The sequence below is a fragment of the Ciconia boyciana genome, chromosome 6 (genome assembly GCF_034638445.1).
Source record: "Ciconia boyciana chromosome 6, ASM3463844v1, whole genome shotgun sequence".
NCBI classification, from domain to species: Eukaryota; Metazoa; Chordata; class Aves; order Ciconiiformes; family Ciconiidae; genus Ciconia; species Ciconia boyciana.
This window is the reverse complement of record NC_132939.1, coordinates 6,238,652-6,256,282: the sequence shown is the minus strand read 5'-3', so window position 1 is coordinate 6,256,282 and position 17,631 is coordinate 6,238,652.

The window sequence follows — 17,631 nt, the reverse complement described above, 5'->3', positions numbered from 1 at the left end:
CCACCAGCCTTTCTGCCTGGGTTTACCAGTTGTTGCATTCTTGCTTAAATGGGAGAGAAAACAAAGCATCTCCGACTGAGCTAAAGTTCTTTCAAGACAACTAGAAAGCTGAAACACAGAGATAACAAAGAGTTTAAAGCTCCATGCCTGCTGCAGCTGAGGGAAGACACATCAGCTGGTTTTACAGATCACACAGTTAGAGCAACATAAGGATTTAAGGGAAACTATTTTGAGTCTGAAGAACAAAAACTTATGATATGACTCTGCTTTGGCTAGGCACCGAGTTACACTCCTGACACGTCTCTGCATCCTGAGCTCAATGACAGGCATGGGCAGGAAGCAAAGGTGCTGGAAAACACCCATTTCACACCACTTGGAAGTGCACTCTGCAACAATGTAGAAAGCCAATTCTCAAACTCTTCTGTTTTTAAGAGTACTTTATGACTATTTATCTCTCTCATTTTTAAAAGACCACTGGCAAGCCTGATAGCCTTTTAAAGTGGAGACATCAGGGGAGCAGCAGCAGGCTGGTAATATCACACAATCACCTGCTGTCCTGCCAGGTCTAGAGCCTCATCCAGTCTAAAGTTTGGACAGATACTAGCAGTCTTTGGCTCCAAACCTCAGGCTCAATCATGTAAATTCAGGTCCTTTCAGACATAAACTCTGCCCTGAACAAGGTCTCAGTCACCCAAGTATCACCTACGCTGCTTATGATGGGAGAGGCCAGAAGCAGCAGAGACATCCTTTAATCCAGAAACTATAGCACCCATTTTTATGGGAGAAGCAGGAAGTATACTCCAAACTTCATCCAAAGCCCACTGAAGTAAACAGATTATCTTTGATTTTAAAGGGCTTTGGCACAAATTTATTAAAGTGATAGATTATAAGAGGACATCTAGATTCACGGAAAGCTAAGCAACTCCACAAGATCCCTAACCTAACAAAGAAAGGTAGAGGAGACTGTAACTGATAGAAAGCATTGGAAAGTAGAAGACAACATGAAAAAGGCAGTAGGAGGAATGTATTAATCATGTGCTGTCACTGCCCAGCTTGGAACATGAAACATTTAAGATGAAAACAAAACCAATCTGTCCAACATGCTGTTAGTATGGCAGGGTGTCAGGTGGTCATTCTGCACCACTGAGATCAGTGAGTGTTTTGGTTCAGACTAAGAAAAGTAAAGCTTTGATTTTACTGTGTTTCAGTGGGAAATGAGTAATGTGTAAATGAATTTATTAAGAAATTACGAATTTTTTATTTATGTCACTTAACACATGCAATAGTTCTGAGAAAGTTATTAGGACTACTCCAGTGCTTAAACTTAGATATATTTAGTCCTTCCCTGAATCAAGATTTTGTAAATCAAGTTTTTGCCTAAAGTATTAGAGAAATAAATTGACCATGTAAACAAACTCGGTACTCAAACTCCTAGAACGGAACTGTTCTCCCACTTTTGTGAAAACTGGGCAGATAAAATAGTCACATTTCAATGTTAAGGATAAGATCTAAGTGCTTGGAATCAACACTTATTCTGCACTGAATGTTTGGAGTACCTTTACTGAAATTTACAGGCTCTGTCCAGAGTTGTTTGAATGTCCAGCTGTATATTAAAATAACCAAGAGCTCCCTCAGTTGCTGATATTTCCACTTTGTTTTTAATAAAGAACAAGTTAGACACTTCCCCTGCCCCTGGGACAAGTTTTACTGTGTTTCTTCACTTCTGTTTGTCAGTCTCCCAAACACATTTATTCCCCAGAAGCCCCTTTGTCTTTTATTTATTGTAGAAGCTGAACTCTATTAAAATGATATACAAGCTATGGAGCTTAAGAGCAAACGTTAAGGTTTTGGATAACACCTTATGAAATTAAGTTGACCTTCTACTAAATCTTTTTGCACAAACACTGCATCCAAATTAAGTGTTTGTAGGAACCATCACTGATCTGTAACAGCCATATCATTACAACCAAAGCTTTTTGAAGGTTTCCAGGTTCTAACTGTAATTTGAGGGGTCTTATATTTGGGTTAAGATCTTGCTTAAGCAGCAGCAATACTTTGACATCATTACTTTCACAGAGTTGCCAACTGAAGTGTGAAGCATTGATTAGCTAGTTAAAAATAAACATTTTGCCTCCTGCAAAATTACTGAGAGATAATATGATATGAAAGTGTTTAAATATTTTTTCATCTAATATATAGAGATTTTAGGACTTGGATCTAGCAACAATGATACCAGTAGGAACTGTGAACAATGAAAGCATCACAGCCTTGCAGTGTAGTAATTTCTCAGTTTTAGCCTTGTTATTCCTGTTTGAGGTCCCAGTCCAACACAGCATACTTATTCAGGATAGAATTTGATCAAATAGAACATGCAGATCATTGTTTTATCTTGAATTCAGTTATATGAAGAGCTTATGATTACAAAGTTACAGAAGTGAGAGAGGAACCCATATTAGCGTGTCAGTTTTTGAGCCATAAGGAAAGCTTTAGTATGGATTTGCTGCTTAAATGGCCTGTGTCTCATGAATGTTTAATGAGAGATATACATGATAGGTATTAGTAAAAGATGACACTGTACTTTACCTACAGCTCCACTTAATATGTGGCCTATTTACCTACAACAACATAACTATTTTCAGAAGGCTGTTGTAATCAGATAGCCAATCTGAGGCATTTTCCATTTGATCTATTTGCATCTCTCAGTTTGAATTATTATTTCCTTGTAGTTCCCCATTACTTTCCCGTAGTTTGTTCACCAAGCAATGAACAGAATACTTTACAAACACATACCATTCAACCCCATAACTTACACAGTAAACTAGGCTTTTAAATTGTGTAATAACTCATTCTTATAGTAAAGATTTAAAGAGAGTATCAGAAGGGACAATTTCATTTATTTTTCTATCAGAGGCTTAGGTGAAGAATGATTTCAAGAGAGAATAATGTTTCTGGGACTCAAAGATATTCAGGCAAAAAAAATAAATCTATTGAACTTAGTTGCCCAGGGATATCCAATGATTACTAAATCAAAAGTTCAAAAACACCTTAGTACTGCAAGATGTCTAAGTCAACTTCATGCTTCTAATTCTCATTAATCCAACTGAAATTGGGTACCTAAATATCTTACAGATCGAAGCTCAGTTTTCTGACTGAATAAAGTAAAGCCTCACACTAGCACCTATTTTATGAGTAGTCCCACTGATTTTTAATCTTTTGACATTCTGATCTGTCAATATGTTTTTATATTTGTCAATATTCTCCAGGAATGGTTTACTTGACCATTCAAAATCTTAGCTGGGAAGTGTTTTGTTTTCTATCACAGTCATTTTCTGTCACACATGAAGGAATTAAGCTTTCTTTGCCCATTAAAATCAGCAAATGATGCCATGGATTGATCTAATAGCACATTGTAAAGCACACCACAGAGCCGCTTGTTGCAACTGAACGAAACCTAATATATGGAAATTCTGTCTATAAGTAATTGCCTGGGATTGTTTCACTACAAGAAGTCAGCTGAAAGGTTTTCCTGCAGGGCTCCATCATGCAAAACGCTGACCATCCAGGCTCTAGTCCATAGAAGCAGGCACAAAGTTCAGCATATTTCTAGACACAAACTTAAAGTAAAGTACCTGCTGAAACGCTTGGCTGTTCCTCAGGCTGTGCAGAGCTGAGCCCCCAGTAGATCCTCCTGCAAGCCTGGTCACAGGACGGGCAGGACAGAGCCCTGTGCAGGGTGGGAGACTCCGTCTCCCCAGGACCCGCCAGATTTGGTTTGGTAAATACATGGCTCCAGTTCCGCAAAGATCGGGAGTTTTGACAGCGGCATGATTTGTAATTTCTATTGAGAGCAGTGCAGCTCACAGTGGGCTCTGTAGACACTGGCATTTCATTTTAACATGACTTTACTACTAACCAAAGTGAAGGATTTACAGCACCAGGTAGGAGAGACCAAGCTGTCTGCAGGCAGTGCCATTCCTCTTTATCTCATGTAACCTTGCTAAGGTGCCTCAGCCCCTTCCTACGGGAAATTTCCTTCTTCAGTTTTTCGTTTCAGAGGAAAAGTAGCAATTATGAACAAGCATGAATGGATTCATGATGAAACTTACTGTTCCTACTGGCACCAAAAATGTAGTCATTTCTTGTAGAAGTTGTTCGTAAGGCATTTAAGACTTCAGATTTAATTATTCCTTTGTATGTGATGTAATTATGCATTTTCCATGTTAATGATCCCTTTGTATACAAACTATGTTTTTGCATACAATTACTTTTGAAAGAAAGGCACGGTTATTTTTACTGCTGCTAATTAGCAGAGTTCTTTGTTCCAGCTCCCACCATGTATTTTCCCTTCTAATCGTAAGGTGCAAAGTTAAAACTCTAGAACCTGGAAGTTCTCTGCAATATTTCTGTTTGGTTTTTTGGTTTGTTGGTTTGGTTTTTTTAACTAAACACTGATTTCAGACGTTCTTTTCCCATATTTACCTCAGCCTCTCCTTACTGAAGGATAACTTCAAACAAGCTCAATAGCAGTATGTGTTGCCCTCACTGAAGGAGCCCACAAAAACGTACCTCTTTTCATTGTCTACCCAATGAATGCTGAACTTGATTATTTTCTTTCCTGGGAAAACTTATTCCCAGGCAGTTAAGATTCGAGGACACTGCAGCCTGCTTGCAAATATTCCACAGAGCTATAAACAGCCAAATTAGTAAACTGAATTATTCATTCCAAATTATTTGCTTATTTTTACAGAGCACATTGCACACCACGTATAATTGCTGTTACACATTCTTCTCATAATGTTGATTTTGTGGTTAGATTTTATTTGTCATTGAGTTTTCCATCCTCCCTCATCCCTTTCCTGTATTATGATGCTATTTCACTAAAATATCCTTTCACAACCAAATTCCAAATTGGTTCTGTGTGAAACATAATAGCCACTTTCTTCCACTGTCCAAAACAGCTCTTCAAATTAAAAAGACGCGACAGTCACCGTGATCTAACACGGAAAGACGTGACAAAGGTAATAATGTTGGGCAGTAGTCACTGTGAAGGCAAAGAATAAAGACAAAAACTAGGCAAATAGTCCAAAAATGGAGACTGCAATGAACTGATAAAACACAATAGCATGACTGTACATATTTGGAAGTGCTAATGAAGCCATGAAGACAAAGCTATAAGAGAGAGTTTTACACCGTATAATGGCAAGGCTGTAATACCTCTGTTGGAACTGGAAGAGGCAAACCTACCGACTCTATTTCTGCTTAGATGATCCACAGCTGCTCCAAGTGTTTCTCAGCTTTCATTCAAGTTGCTGTTTTCCTATAATAGTCTCAGTATCTGCATACACAGCAGTTAATTTAAAAAGCCTTATGAAACCAGCCAAATAACTGCTGCCCTCACACTTCCCATCTCCTAAAGGCTGAACCTGCCCCAACCATTTGCAAGCGATGAGGCTGTCACGGCTGGCTACTGAGAGCTGAGGACAAACCAGAGAGACCACCCAGGAGATGGTGTAAGCCATCTACATATTTCAGGTCTGTCTCTACAGTCAGATGACATAGCAAATTTGGACCAGTAGGAATTGGCCTGTAAATAAGGATCAGAACATTTGGGTTAAAGCAAATGCCCCAAAATATTAGATGCAACTTCAGAATTAATAGCTCCTATTACAGCTGCTGTGAATTCCCCATTCATACTTTTGCTCCCAGGTTTATCTATTCAATGCTGTGGAGCTAGAAATTATAATTTTAGACAAAGAATGGGGTGAGGGGAAGTAGCAGGAGAGTATGTGAAATAACTCCCAAATAGAAAATGCTTCTGTGATGGAAAAGGTCATATCAGTACTTATATTTCCTAGTTTCCCCAGATTTCCTCATGTTTAATTTCTTATTTGATTTTTTTTTTCCCCCAGAAAAGAGCTGCTGCTTTTTAAATAAGATAAAATGATTCTTCAGTGACTGAAACATCATTATTCTGTGCTATTAACAGAAGTCAGGTCTATAGTTCAGAAATATATTTCTCAACATTTAGATTAATTAGAAAATCAGATTTATCACATTGTTATATCCTTTTCCTCCCTTTACTTTATATTAGTGCTTAGATAAATTACATTCTGTTCATACAGAAGCATACAGAAAATTAAGTTTGAATTCTAATTACCTCCCTCTATTTTTTTCAAGGAGTGATTTCTTTTTTTTTTTTGAAGCTCTATTCAAAAGGAGAAATAGTAATGCATAGTCCCTAAACCTTGCTGTGATAAATGGATTCCGCTCCCATAACTTTTTATTGTCTTTTCTTTGGGAGAATTGAAATTCCACTAGTTAATACTTGTCACTCCATATTTTCTTATGGTTCTAATGATCCAAACTGGAGAAGAAAAACAATATGTCATTCAGGTGACTAATCATAAAGAGATCATTATGAATAGTGAGTGTAATACACAGCACGAAACTTGCTTCAGCAATCACTGTGATATTTTTTATACACTTTTTAGCTTGCTCACAATCAGAACAGGTCAAAATGCACCAATAAGGTACAGACATGAAGGCTAAAGTGTAGTATAAATTACTTTAAGGTCTTTGCATACAGTTCCTTTATACTATATGATAAGAATTCCACCTAATTAAAGTCAGAAGTGAGCAATATGAAATTACAAAAGACGATTTTGGAGATCCTGTGACTGAACTGTGACAGATGCAATGCTCTGGAATCATGGACTATCCACACCTTTTACACTGAGATACACAGATGCTATGGACTCACGCAACAGTCAAACACTGCTCGAATAAATAGATGCTGTATGCTTATGTCTGGACTTTCTTCCTATCTGGATTGCTCACTCAGTGGAAGAGGAAGAGTACTTAACCCAGGTACCAAAGGTATATCTAAGGAAGATTATCTATGCAAATTCCCCATACCAAAAAGGTCTCATTAACTCATCCCTTGACATTTTATTTCTCTGGAAGAACAAAGCAGGTAACACTAACATGGGCAGAAGAAACTGTACAAAGTATTCCAAGACGTGGTATTAATACTTAACTGAAGAACCCAAAGTTGTACATTTATTGCTGGAAGCCAATCATGACAACATGTCTGAACTGCCTTAGATGGCCCAGTGCATTCACTGGGAACGGGGCGACCATCAACCAGCCAGAGTCTAAAATGGTTATAGATCTGTGAAGAGGTATTCTTTAAAACACTTCTCCACTGAGTAATGATGCCTTACCTCATAAGCATTACCATTGCTGTGTCCTTTGTACCTCTCCTCAAAATTCCTTTCTTCCTCATTCTAAGTTTGAAGTGATGCAAGTGACAATGGAGGGATTTAAACAGAAGTCCCAGAGGGTGTTTATTTGTCTGGATTTAATTTTCCTGGGAGACATGATATACGTTTCTATACTGAGCTGGACACTGTAGCTCATCTAAATAGATCCAGTTGCCGGATAACTTTGTGCAGAGAGCATAGAGACCCAACATCATTCATCTTTTTTATTCCCCAAAGTTAACTCACTGGATAGCCTTAGCAAATAGAAGCACAGCACTTGCTAACCCTCATGGGAGGAAAAAAAAAATATTGAAATAATAGAAAAAATATTTTTTCTATTTTATGTTATAGCTCATTGTATTGTTTTATCTTTTCTAGAGTAATGTTCATTGCATTGGAATATGTCTAGCAGTAAACAGCTTTGCAGTTATCAGATGTCTCAGCTTTACTCCAGCATTTAACCAATATCTAACGCCTTAATGTTTTGTATATTCAGGACCATACACACCATTCCCTTCCAATTCAGACAGTGCTTATAAATATCTATTCTTTATAACATTTTTCCAGACAATCGTCAGCATAAGTTACTATTGACAAATTTTTTTTGTGTTCTCAGTGGCTCTGTCTTATCATGCACCTGACAGAAAAAGGAAGACACATTTCTTTTCAGTTTCACACATGAATATTTGAAGGGCAAGGGTTACAAGCACATATATTCAATGCATCAAAATGAGAATTCACTAACAACAAGAGGATACCAGAGGTTTTAATGTTGTCTCCAATATAAGCATTCAGTGTGCTCCGTCACAAATAAACTACTCTTGATGTTCCTGTTAAAAGCGATGCAAAACTGGAAAACCCTTCACTTTCCTAGTTTAAGTACTATTTTAATGCGGTTGCTCATGCAATGCAGCGCTACTTGATGCGAGTCATTAGCAGAACAAGGTTCAAACAGGTTCTCTCACACCCCCAAGTATGCTCATCGCAGTGTTTTCATTTTAGCTTTACCTTACAAAACACAGACTGAAGGTGAGTGCAGGACCTTATAGATTTGTGAACCCACTTTGAGACACACATGTAAAAATTATATCTGAGCTTGTGGGGTCTTGGCAGCTTAGCTTTCCTAGTTCAACTACTGTTTATTAATAATAGCTTCTCTAAAAACTCAAACCAACAACCGCTTTATTACTTGGCAAAATGTGGCAGAATGCAGATGCATCCTCTAATATATAATATACAAAGCCAGTTATACGTTCCTCATTAATAAGGGGGATGGGAAGCTGTCGGTAACTACACCTGGACAAATACTAGTATAGCTTCACAAGGATTATTAAGAATACCTCCTGTGAGTTCTGTCTCGTTTTGATGATCTCTGCACTGATTCACACAGGTCTACTTCTGCAATTCAGAATCCAATTTCCAGATCCAAAGCCAGATAAATCTCAAAATCCATTGTTTCCATTTTCATTACTTTTGCCATTTTTCATTTGTAATAAGGAAAAGTTACTGTTCCTCATTACACTAGTTTCTCTCCTACCATTTCAAGCAAATGATATGCTTTATTATCATTTCATTGTCCCCTTAGGACAGTAAATAGACAGTCACAGCAGGGATATAGATGTTTTTTTGGAAGTAATGAATTCAGCACTTCTTCTAGCCACCCAGGAAGTTAATTTTATAGGTTTAACTGGAAGTGTTAGGGTGCTGATGAAAAGAAACATCCGAGCAGTAGCATCTAAGGGTCAGAGCCAGTATGTGACTAACACTCATCATTTGGCTATCCTAAGGCAAGCTGCCCAAGTGAACGGCTGCAAGCTCACTTGACTGAAATTCAGCTCTGCAGATGCCACATAGGCTCTGCAAGCACATGAGATAGATAGCTCCGTAATAGGAGAGCTGAAACGGGTAACACTAAGCTCATGATTAAAATTAACAGAAAAAAGGATCCCCCAAAAAAACAGAATACAGGCATTCTTCCACTGTGGGAATCGGGATGTCGGGCATCTTCAGAGAACTTAATAGAAGTCAACAAAACTGAGTTATCTATGACCCAATGACAGTGGCTGTTGTGTTTTGAAACTCAGAACTGCCGCCTCCGAGGTGTACTAGGCAGTGACAAGCCTGCCTAATTTACCCTGACCTTGCAAGATCCTGATCTGTCCTGTGCCTGACAGAAAGGGAACGTATGCCATCTACCTCTAAAGGGTGATTTATGAGGAGATTTCAGGCCAATCTGAATACCGGCCACACTGCAGAAAGCAGCATAAGGTGTCCTGTAACAGAACTGGGCTGCAGAGACCTGCAGTTGTGCAGTTAACCTCTGTGACTGCAAAGTCCCATCTCAAAGAGTCCCAAGACTCAAAATCCTGGGAGGGGGTAGGCAGGGACAGGGCAAGATGATGGTCGTTTTGTTTTAAAACACAGCAAGTGGAATAAGAGAGAAAAGTTTCCTTTGCTCAGCTCTTTAGAAGAAAGCTCATGGACACCTAGCCTCATTTAAGGACTCCAGGCTGCAAATCCAACTTTAAAGAGGCAGAGATCCTACAGGTACAGATCCTAGACCCCTCAGAAAAGCACCTGGGAAACAGCAGTAGTCTCGTAACACCATTTTTAAAATTCTTATCTAGTTTTTCCCCTTTTTTTTTCCTTTGTAAAGGGACTCAGGCACCTCAGTTATAGCTCTAGAGTCTACTCTATAGCCAAGTATCTAAAATGCAGCCATCGCAGCAGGTAATGCTTACTTGTCTAAGTTTGATTGACAATAGCTTTTGATCCCATCCCAACCAAGCAGAATCATTTACAGCCTCTCTTGACCTTCATTTAAGTATATGTAAATTTTATGCATCATCTACCCTACCTAAATCACAGGTATAATAAATGTAATAAAAAAGCTTAAGTGTTTGCAGAGTACTCTGAGCTCCACCAGTGAGTAGTTTCACATAGGAGAAAAACATTCATATCCAGGGCTGTAAATAGCTTCACCAAAAGAAAGATATACTAAATCTCAGATGCAAAGAGTATCATTTGGATATGGAGAGTGTTAAAGGAAAGGATAAAGTGTCCTCACTGGAACTGGTATTTGTACATGTATTTAGAAAGACTTCTCATGATGTAATGGAGTGGGTGAGAAAGTCTCCAGGAATCTATCCACTCACTGTACAGAAGTGTCAGCAATCCTTTCTACTGACATATCATTTATTCCCAGCCTATCCACACATGTCACTGGCAAAAACTCTATGCTGCAAGCCAGACCCAAGGGAAACCAAAGAAAGAGTAATTAATTCTCAAGAACTTCCTCAAGCTGCCTCCAGTAGATCCATCAGAGCTCCCTGCTCCAGCTGTCTAAGCTCGAGGCAAAGACGGCAAAAAGGGCTCCGGCTGCACAACCACCTTTCTCTTAATAATCTGCACTCCAAAGGTTTCCCTCTCAGCTGGCTAGCAAAGCATTTCTCTGCCTCTCCCCGTTGCTGTTATTCACAACCACACACCAGATGGGAAGCTCTAAAGAGAAACAGAAAATTAATTCAGCTTTCTCGATGGAGCAACACAAAGCAAATGGTCCTGAAGGACCCAGCATTTTCTTCAGGCTCCCACTGCAAGGAAATCTACAGTTTCCTCATAGATATTACAATGCAGAAAGTGATATAGCACATCCCCCACATCGTGTTTTACCCTTGGGGAGCTCATGGCAGCCGAAATACATGTTTTAACTTACTGCTACCTACTGACTTCTGCTGGACCAAATGACTCGGCACTTCAAACACAAGAAAGTCTTCTCTGGTGCAGAAGTCTATGCTGGAAATTTCACCAAGCAGAGGTGAGAATTGAATGTAGGTCTCACGTACTGGCCTGTTATGGGTCATTATAAAGAAAAGTATTAGCCCCTGTGCTAACGCGCTAGAGATTTTTCTCTTGTGTTTTTGGTCATTCTACTTCCCTTTTATTCATGATTGTCCAAGCATGCTCAGTGCAAAAGTCTAAAGAATAAAGCAAGGAAAACAAAGAATCTGTCCTCAGGTCATCTGGGCTCCTCTTTTCTCACGCATTTTCACATCACACGTCTCCATAACTGTAAATCCCCCTTTGTATTACTGAATCAATGAATAAATGAATAAAAAAGCAGATAAATTTTAAGTGCTGAGAGGACACAGATCTGCATAAGAGAAGTCACAAAGCAGCGACAGTGGAAGGGATGAAGGATGTGAAGATCATTAGAATAAGCAGAATTCTGATGATAGGAAACACTAAATCCAAATTCAAGGTTTTACAAAGGCAACTGTTGTATTTGGAGCAAAGGAAGACTTCAGAATAGGAGCATCATGTTTAGCAATGGAGGCAATGCGGTCCGGTGGATTGCATAATGAATGTGTAATTAAGCAAGATGAATTTTTTTTTTTTACTTACATTTACAACCCTGGGCAAGCGACTTCAGTTCTCAGTTCTATAATTTCCACGTGTTGATCACCATCCACACACAACGTTAGCACAGCAGGACAGACAAGCTACGTTGAGTTTTCAGGATGACAACAGAATATAAATAACAAGTGATAATAAAATTAAATTAGAGGAGAAAGACCATTCAAACTCCACAAAAGCATTGATAGAAAGAATAAAGATACATCACAAGAAGACTCAGCTCAGCTGGATGTTTCATTACTGCTATGCTCTATCTTTACTAGATCAAGAAAAAAGTTATTTAGGGAAATGAACTGTTGTAAAACAAAGGACAAGAGTAGACCCTGAAAAGCACAGAAAAGGGTATTTTTGCCAGCATGCAGAGCCCTCACTACAAGACTAATTTCTCACTTACTCCAAATCTGTACTTCATTACCTGACTATTTTTATAAATAATTCAAAAGGAAATACATGCTACACGAGAAAGAATAAAACAATTGGGAGAAAAATCTGGAATAAGCTTTGTTTCTTTCCAACTTTACTTATCCATCCTACGTGTTTACTTTCAGAGAAGACACCGAAGTAAGAATACAGCAGAAACGCAGCACAGGGAATAAGCACGTATTCCTAATTATGAAATTGTATTTTATTCCCGAGACAGCTGACTTTTCAGTATATTTAATAAAGGGAAATCAAGCAAATGGTTTCAACCGTTAATGAGAGCTCCTGGGAAATTAAAAATTATAAAAGAAACAAATTCCCATGTAGGGACAAAATAGAGAAGCTGTAATTATGGCTAAACAGTTGACAGATTAAAAGTAGAACTTTGGCACAAAGTTGCAAGAGAATTTCTAGCATTAAGACATCCTTTGGAGACTCGCTCAGCCCTATTTATGTCTGCTCCTATTCTGACTTCTACTTTAAATTGGTTGTGTTGAAATACAGATTTTTCAGTGGTAAAAAAATAGCCCAAGATGAATGAAAGTATGAGAATTTGACTTGTTGAAGTATTTCTGTCCATCTTAAAGCTTCTTTTTGAGTTTCTTGCTCACACTGAGCCGTTTCTTAGTCCAAAGGTATTCCCACTGAAGGTAACAGGGGGAGAGAACATCAGGATCTGTTGTATTGTGCCAGCTGAAGGTCGGTTTCTGTGGCAGCAAAGGAGTTTAAAGTGATAGAAAAGAGCAACCCTTTCTACTACATCGCTCTTGACTTGAAATCATATTCTTCTGGTGATTTTTTTTGAACTGGACATCCAAATGTATGACAACTTGGAGACTACAAAAGTAGACCCATTCCTTTTTCTCTTCCCTCTCCAAAAGGAAAACAAATCCAGACTTTAACATAAAGTTGCAGGTTTCCTGACATGTTTTGCTTTATTTTCTACCAATGATTTAGGTACTTAGTACCCAGCTCCAGGAGTCCAAAATAAAACCTGAGCACATTTAACACTTTGCAAATTAAACTCAGCATCTGATTAAAGATTTCTGGTGCACTTTTGAATTTAGCAATATTTCTTTTCCCTAGCATGAAAAGCCTATTTATTCTACTGACATTCTGCCAGCAACCTTCCTGAAGGCACTCAGAAACACAATTAGCTTACAGTGCCAGGAAATGTTTATCTCCACCATAACTAGATTATCCTCACTGTCTTTCAGATACCTGACTGCCCTTATATATGTATGTGCATATGCACGTACATAAACACACATATACACTTCAGAATGCCTTCTTAGTTGCCTATACTTCCATGCAACTTCTAATTTCATTTCAATTTCATGGCAATTTTTCCCAAACGCTTTCACATTGTAAGCTTTCTCATTCTTCCCGGAACAAAGTGTTATACATTTTCTTTTTGATTGCTTCTCGCAATTCTGTATCCAACTTCCTTGTCCTTTCTCTGCTAATGCTAATTTTTTTTTTTTTTTGGCTATATAACTCACACGCAGCCTTTGGGTACCTTACAATTTCTCCTGAACACTTTCACTTCTTTCTGCACACTTTCAGCCTATTACTGACTTGCAGAGTATCTCTCCAAGTCCTGGCCTTTCTCTTCCTATCTGTGTGGCCTGAAATTCAAAGTTCTGCCTTATTATTTTCCAATATTACTCACTCAGCCTTACCCTGACTGAAGACCTAATTACATTAGTCACTCTTCCCAACTATTCATCTACCATCACTCTCAAATCTTGCTCAGAACCAACCATGAATCACCGCTTATTAAGCTTCCTCCTTTATTTACTGTGCAATGAAAGCAGCTTCTTGTAGTATGGCTAGAACAGTGAGTATGCCTTTCACATGCCTGTTTGCTTTTGGCCTTTTAGATTGAGGCAGAAATTTCATTTCCCATCACCAGTTGTCTGTACTTTCTACAACTCTTTGCATCGAGTGATGAAGAAAAGACAGAAGTCTTGAAGTCTGAACTCCGTTCAGCTGAACAGCAAGACTAGAGAGACAGATCTGCACTTCAGGCAAACTTAATACACTTTTTGCATCAGAGGCTGTAAAATCTCAGGACTGAACTGGACTATTATGAATTTGATACAGTGCTTGTTAAGAATAAATCCCACAAGGGTACTTCAAGTAATCTGTTATGGTACAGCTAGAACTTCATGTGAAAAAGCACATAAAGAATATAAATGTTCAAAAAAAAATTTAGCAATTAAGACAGGTCTCCTTGAGCTTGGGTCCAAGTATGAAGTTAATAAAACTTCATTTTTCTTTCAATCAGATTGTCAGTTAATTCATTCATTTTGCACAGGACAGAATGAGTATTTTTGTTGTATTATGTGTCTGGTTGAAGTGCTGATCGATCCTACACTTAAACCTGCCTCAGTTAAAATTAGCGTTAAAGGACAGACTGCAGAAAAGCAATGGATCAGTAAATATCTATGTTTTCTTACTCACTGCCTACTGGGTGAATTAGTGTCTGGGAACATCTGGAATGGGATAAGTACTCTGCCTTTTCCCCTATTTTCCTTCCACTGGTCTCCCCTGCTCCTCAGTTCCTCTCCTCCCCCAAAATGCCTGGAGCAGGAAAAACTTCACTGCCTCAGGATACAGTCTGGTTTTACTAGAAGGTTACCCTCTTACCTCATACTACTCAATAAGTGAAACTAAACACAAAATAAAACCCTTTAGGCAGCTCTCATCTTACAAAATGCCTTGCCTGCCTTTCACCTTCAATTCATTAACAATGGTAACTGATAAGAAGGAGCAGGTTTTTTTTCCAAAAGAAGGCAATGCCTTCTTGAGCGACTGCTGTTATATTTCTGCTGTTTCTTTTTTCCTTCCCATGACCTTATGCTACTGCTGCTACGCATCAGTCATCATTATCCACTGTGGCTTTTTGCAATGTTCTTGAACAAAGCCTTTCTTGTTCCCCTTACCACTTCATCCTGTAGTGACGATGATTGCATGGGGTCTGGCAGGGATGCCACAGAACGACACAGGACATTGTTTCAAATGTCCTGGAACTTGCCTTTTTCAGGCCAGGTCTTCAAACCTTTCCTTGAAGAAAGGGACACATTTGTGAGGATGTGATATTGGTATGTCTTTGGAAAATGGGTATTTCTCATTCCCTGGTAATATCCGTATGATATCTGAAAAATATTTAAAGGCTCCAAAAAAATCTCTGAGTATCACATCTTATACTCATCATAGCAATAGACCTATGGTTTCCCAGTCAAAATACCTCTCTCATGTACATTTTAAATCAAAAGACTGGCTTTTGCACCTGGGAGGCCATCATTATCCAAGATAAAATATAGAGACAAGTACATACCAGCGTGAATTTAATGGGAAAAGCCTGCAGATTTGCCTCCTGTTGTTCACAGAATCATTGTAAAACCCCAGAGAATTAGGAATAAGCCTACTTCTATTCAAAATACAGCAGAGTGAAAATGTTCCTTAAGTCACTTCACATGGAGAAATAGTTTATCAACCCAAAGACTTTATGATTCTGGAAGTAGCAATAACATATGGTTTATTCTTACCTGATCTGCTGCCTATGCTCTGTTTCCCCAAGCTGCTTACATTTTAGTCCTACGTCTGCTCTGACAGATCTTTTACAAAGCAACTGTAGACCTGCCAGCAATTCAGGAATTAAACCAAAAACCATTGCTGATCAAAAGGAGAAACACTGTCTGGACAGCAAGATATAGAGAATTTTTTTTTTTTAATCAACGTCATTATTATTACAGTGCTACTCCTGTGCTTGGATTTCACATGACTTCAAAATAAGGTCAGGTCCCAAAATGGCAAACTCAGAAACACTTTGCATAGACCAGCTCCAGAGCAAGGAGGAGGGGAGAAACAGGTGCAGAAATCTATAAGCTGGCTATACATGAACCTGCTCATGTCCAGCTTTTTTGTAAACACATCTAGGCTGTTCTAGCCCTGTATTGATAAATCCAGGGATTGAGTCATGACCCCATATTCCACCTGTTCCTAAGCAAGTCCCCACACTGATAGTTGCAGAAATATATTCAAGATTGAATCAAAATTTCCTGAATCAATGAGGCGTTGATTCTGGTGTGCAAATGATCAGGTCACTGGGGTGGGAGGAGAGAGAGAGACAGAGCAAGAAAGAGAAAAATAACGTGACTGCTGAGCTATTATTGCTAGCAAAAAAGCCACGTTCTGTTTTCTGCAGAACTGGATGTAATGGGAGTGTGTAGATCCTCTCAGGCGATAAAAGTGGAATACTTTATGCATCATGAGATACTTTTTGCACTTCTCAAAACTGTCAAAAAGCATCTAAGCAAGTTGGGAAGCTTTGGACTTCTAAAGCAATAGAAAATCCAAATGCATCTTGTTTTAGGGAAATGAAAAGGAAGATTTACAAAGGTTTTTATAGTAAATTAAGTCCTCCTTAAATCTTTTGGAGCATCTAATTTTAAATGTGTTTCTCAGAAAACTTCTGCCTAGTTGGTAGAACAAAGAAAAATGCAAGGACTCTTCCTTTAAAATAAATCAAAATTACTTAGGAGGCCTCAAGGCAGGAGAGAGGACCAGATTTAGAACTGTTCCTAGAAACCTGCAGGAAGGTTACTGAAAGATTTCTGCAAAAACAATATTTAGAAATAGATATGTTTTATAATGATAAAGAGACTTTTAGAGATTTTCTTTCTATCAGTTTAGGCTCCTTTTGTAAAACATAACTATTGTACTGGCAAGTCTATACAAAACCTCAGAATATCCCTTTTTCTTCCTTTATTTTTTTGTTATCTTCACTTTCAATTTTACTGTCTAATGCCTCTTCATAAACAAATATGAGTGAATATGGAACTACTGCAAGAGGAAAGAGAGAACAAAATAGAGTTTCTTGCTCATGTACTGAGGACTCGATAAGGCAGTCACGTACCAGGTTGATAAGAATGGCTGGATACAGACAGCTCGATTTTCATTGTGCTTTAGCGCTTCCATTTTCAGCTGAAACCCGAAATTTGAGCTCATGCAAATGTTGAACGGAACGGTTAAAAAAAGTACTTTCCCCCAGAAACTAAATAAAAAGCCAAATTTATTTTAAAATCTAAGAATGAAAGTTGTGGTTTTAGCATGTGGCAACAGTCAGGAACTTTAACAGTTAATTTTGGAAGGACCCCCTGCATTAGATTCATTGGACATCAATGCACTAATAGAAAGCTGGACTGAAGTTAAGCGTCTAACAGTTAACACACCAGCTGTCAGATTATAAACCAAGCTAAGCACATATAAAGTAAATCATCAACTGTGTGTACACATGATAATGGAAATAATCACAGCATTAAGTATAATTACCTCTAAATCCCACCAAAAAAACCACAATCTGCTAATGATAGTGTAATAATTTTCAATTTGAATCCCAAACACTTATAAAAAACCCGATGCAGCTGGCAAGAAATGCTTTTAAGTGTCCAGAATTTAAGGAAAAAACATAACTATCTTAGTGGAAATTACTTATGAACTTCATTCATGGTGGCACCATCTAGAT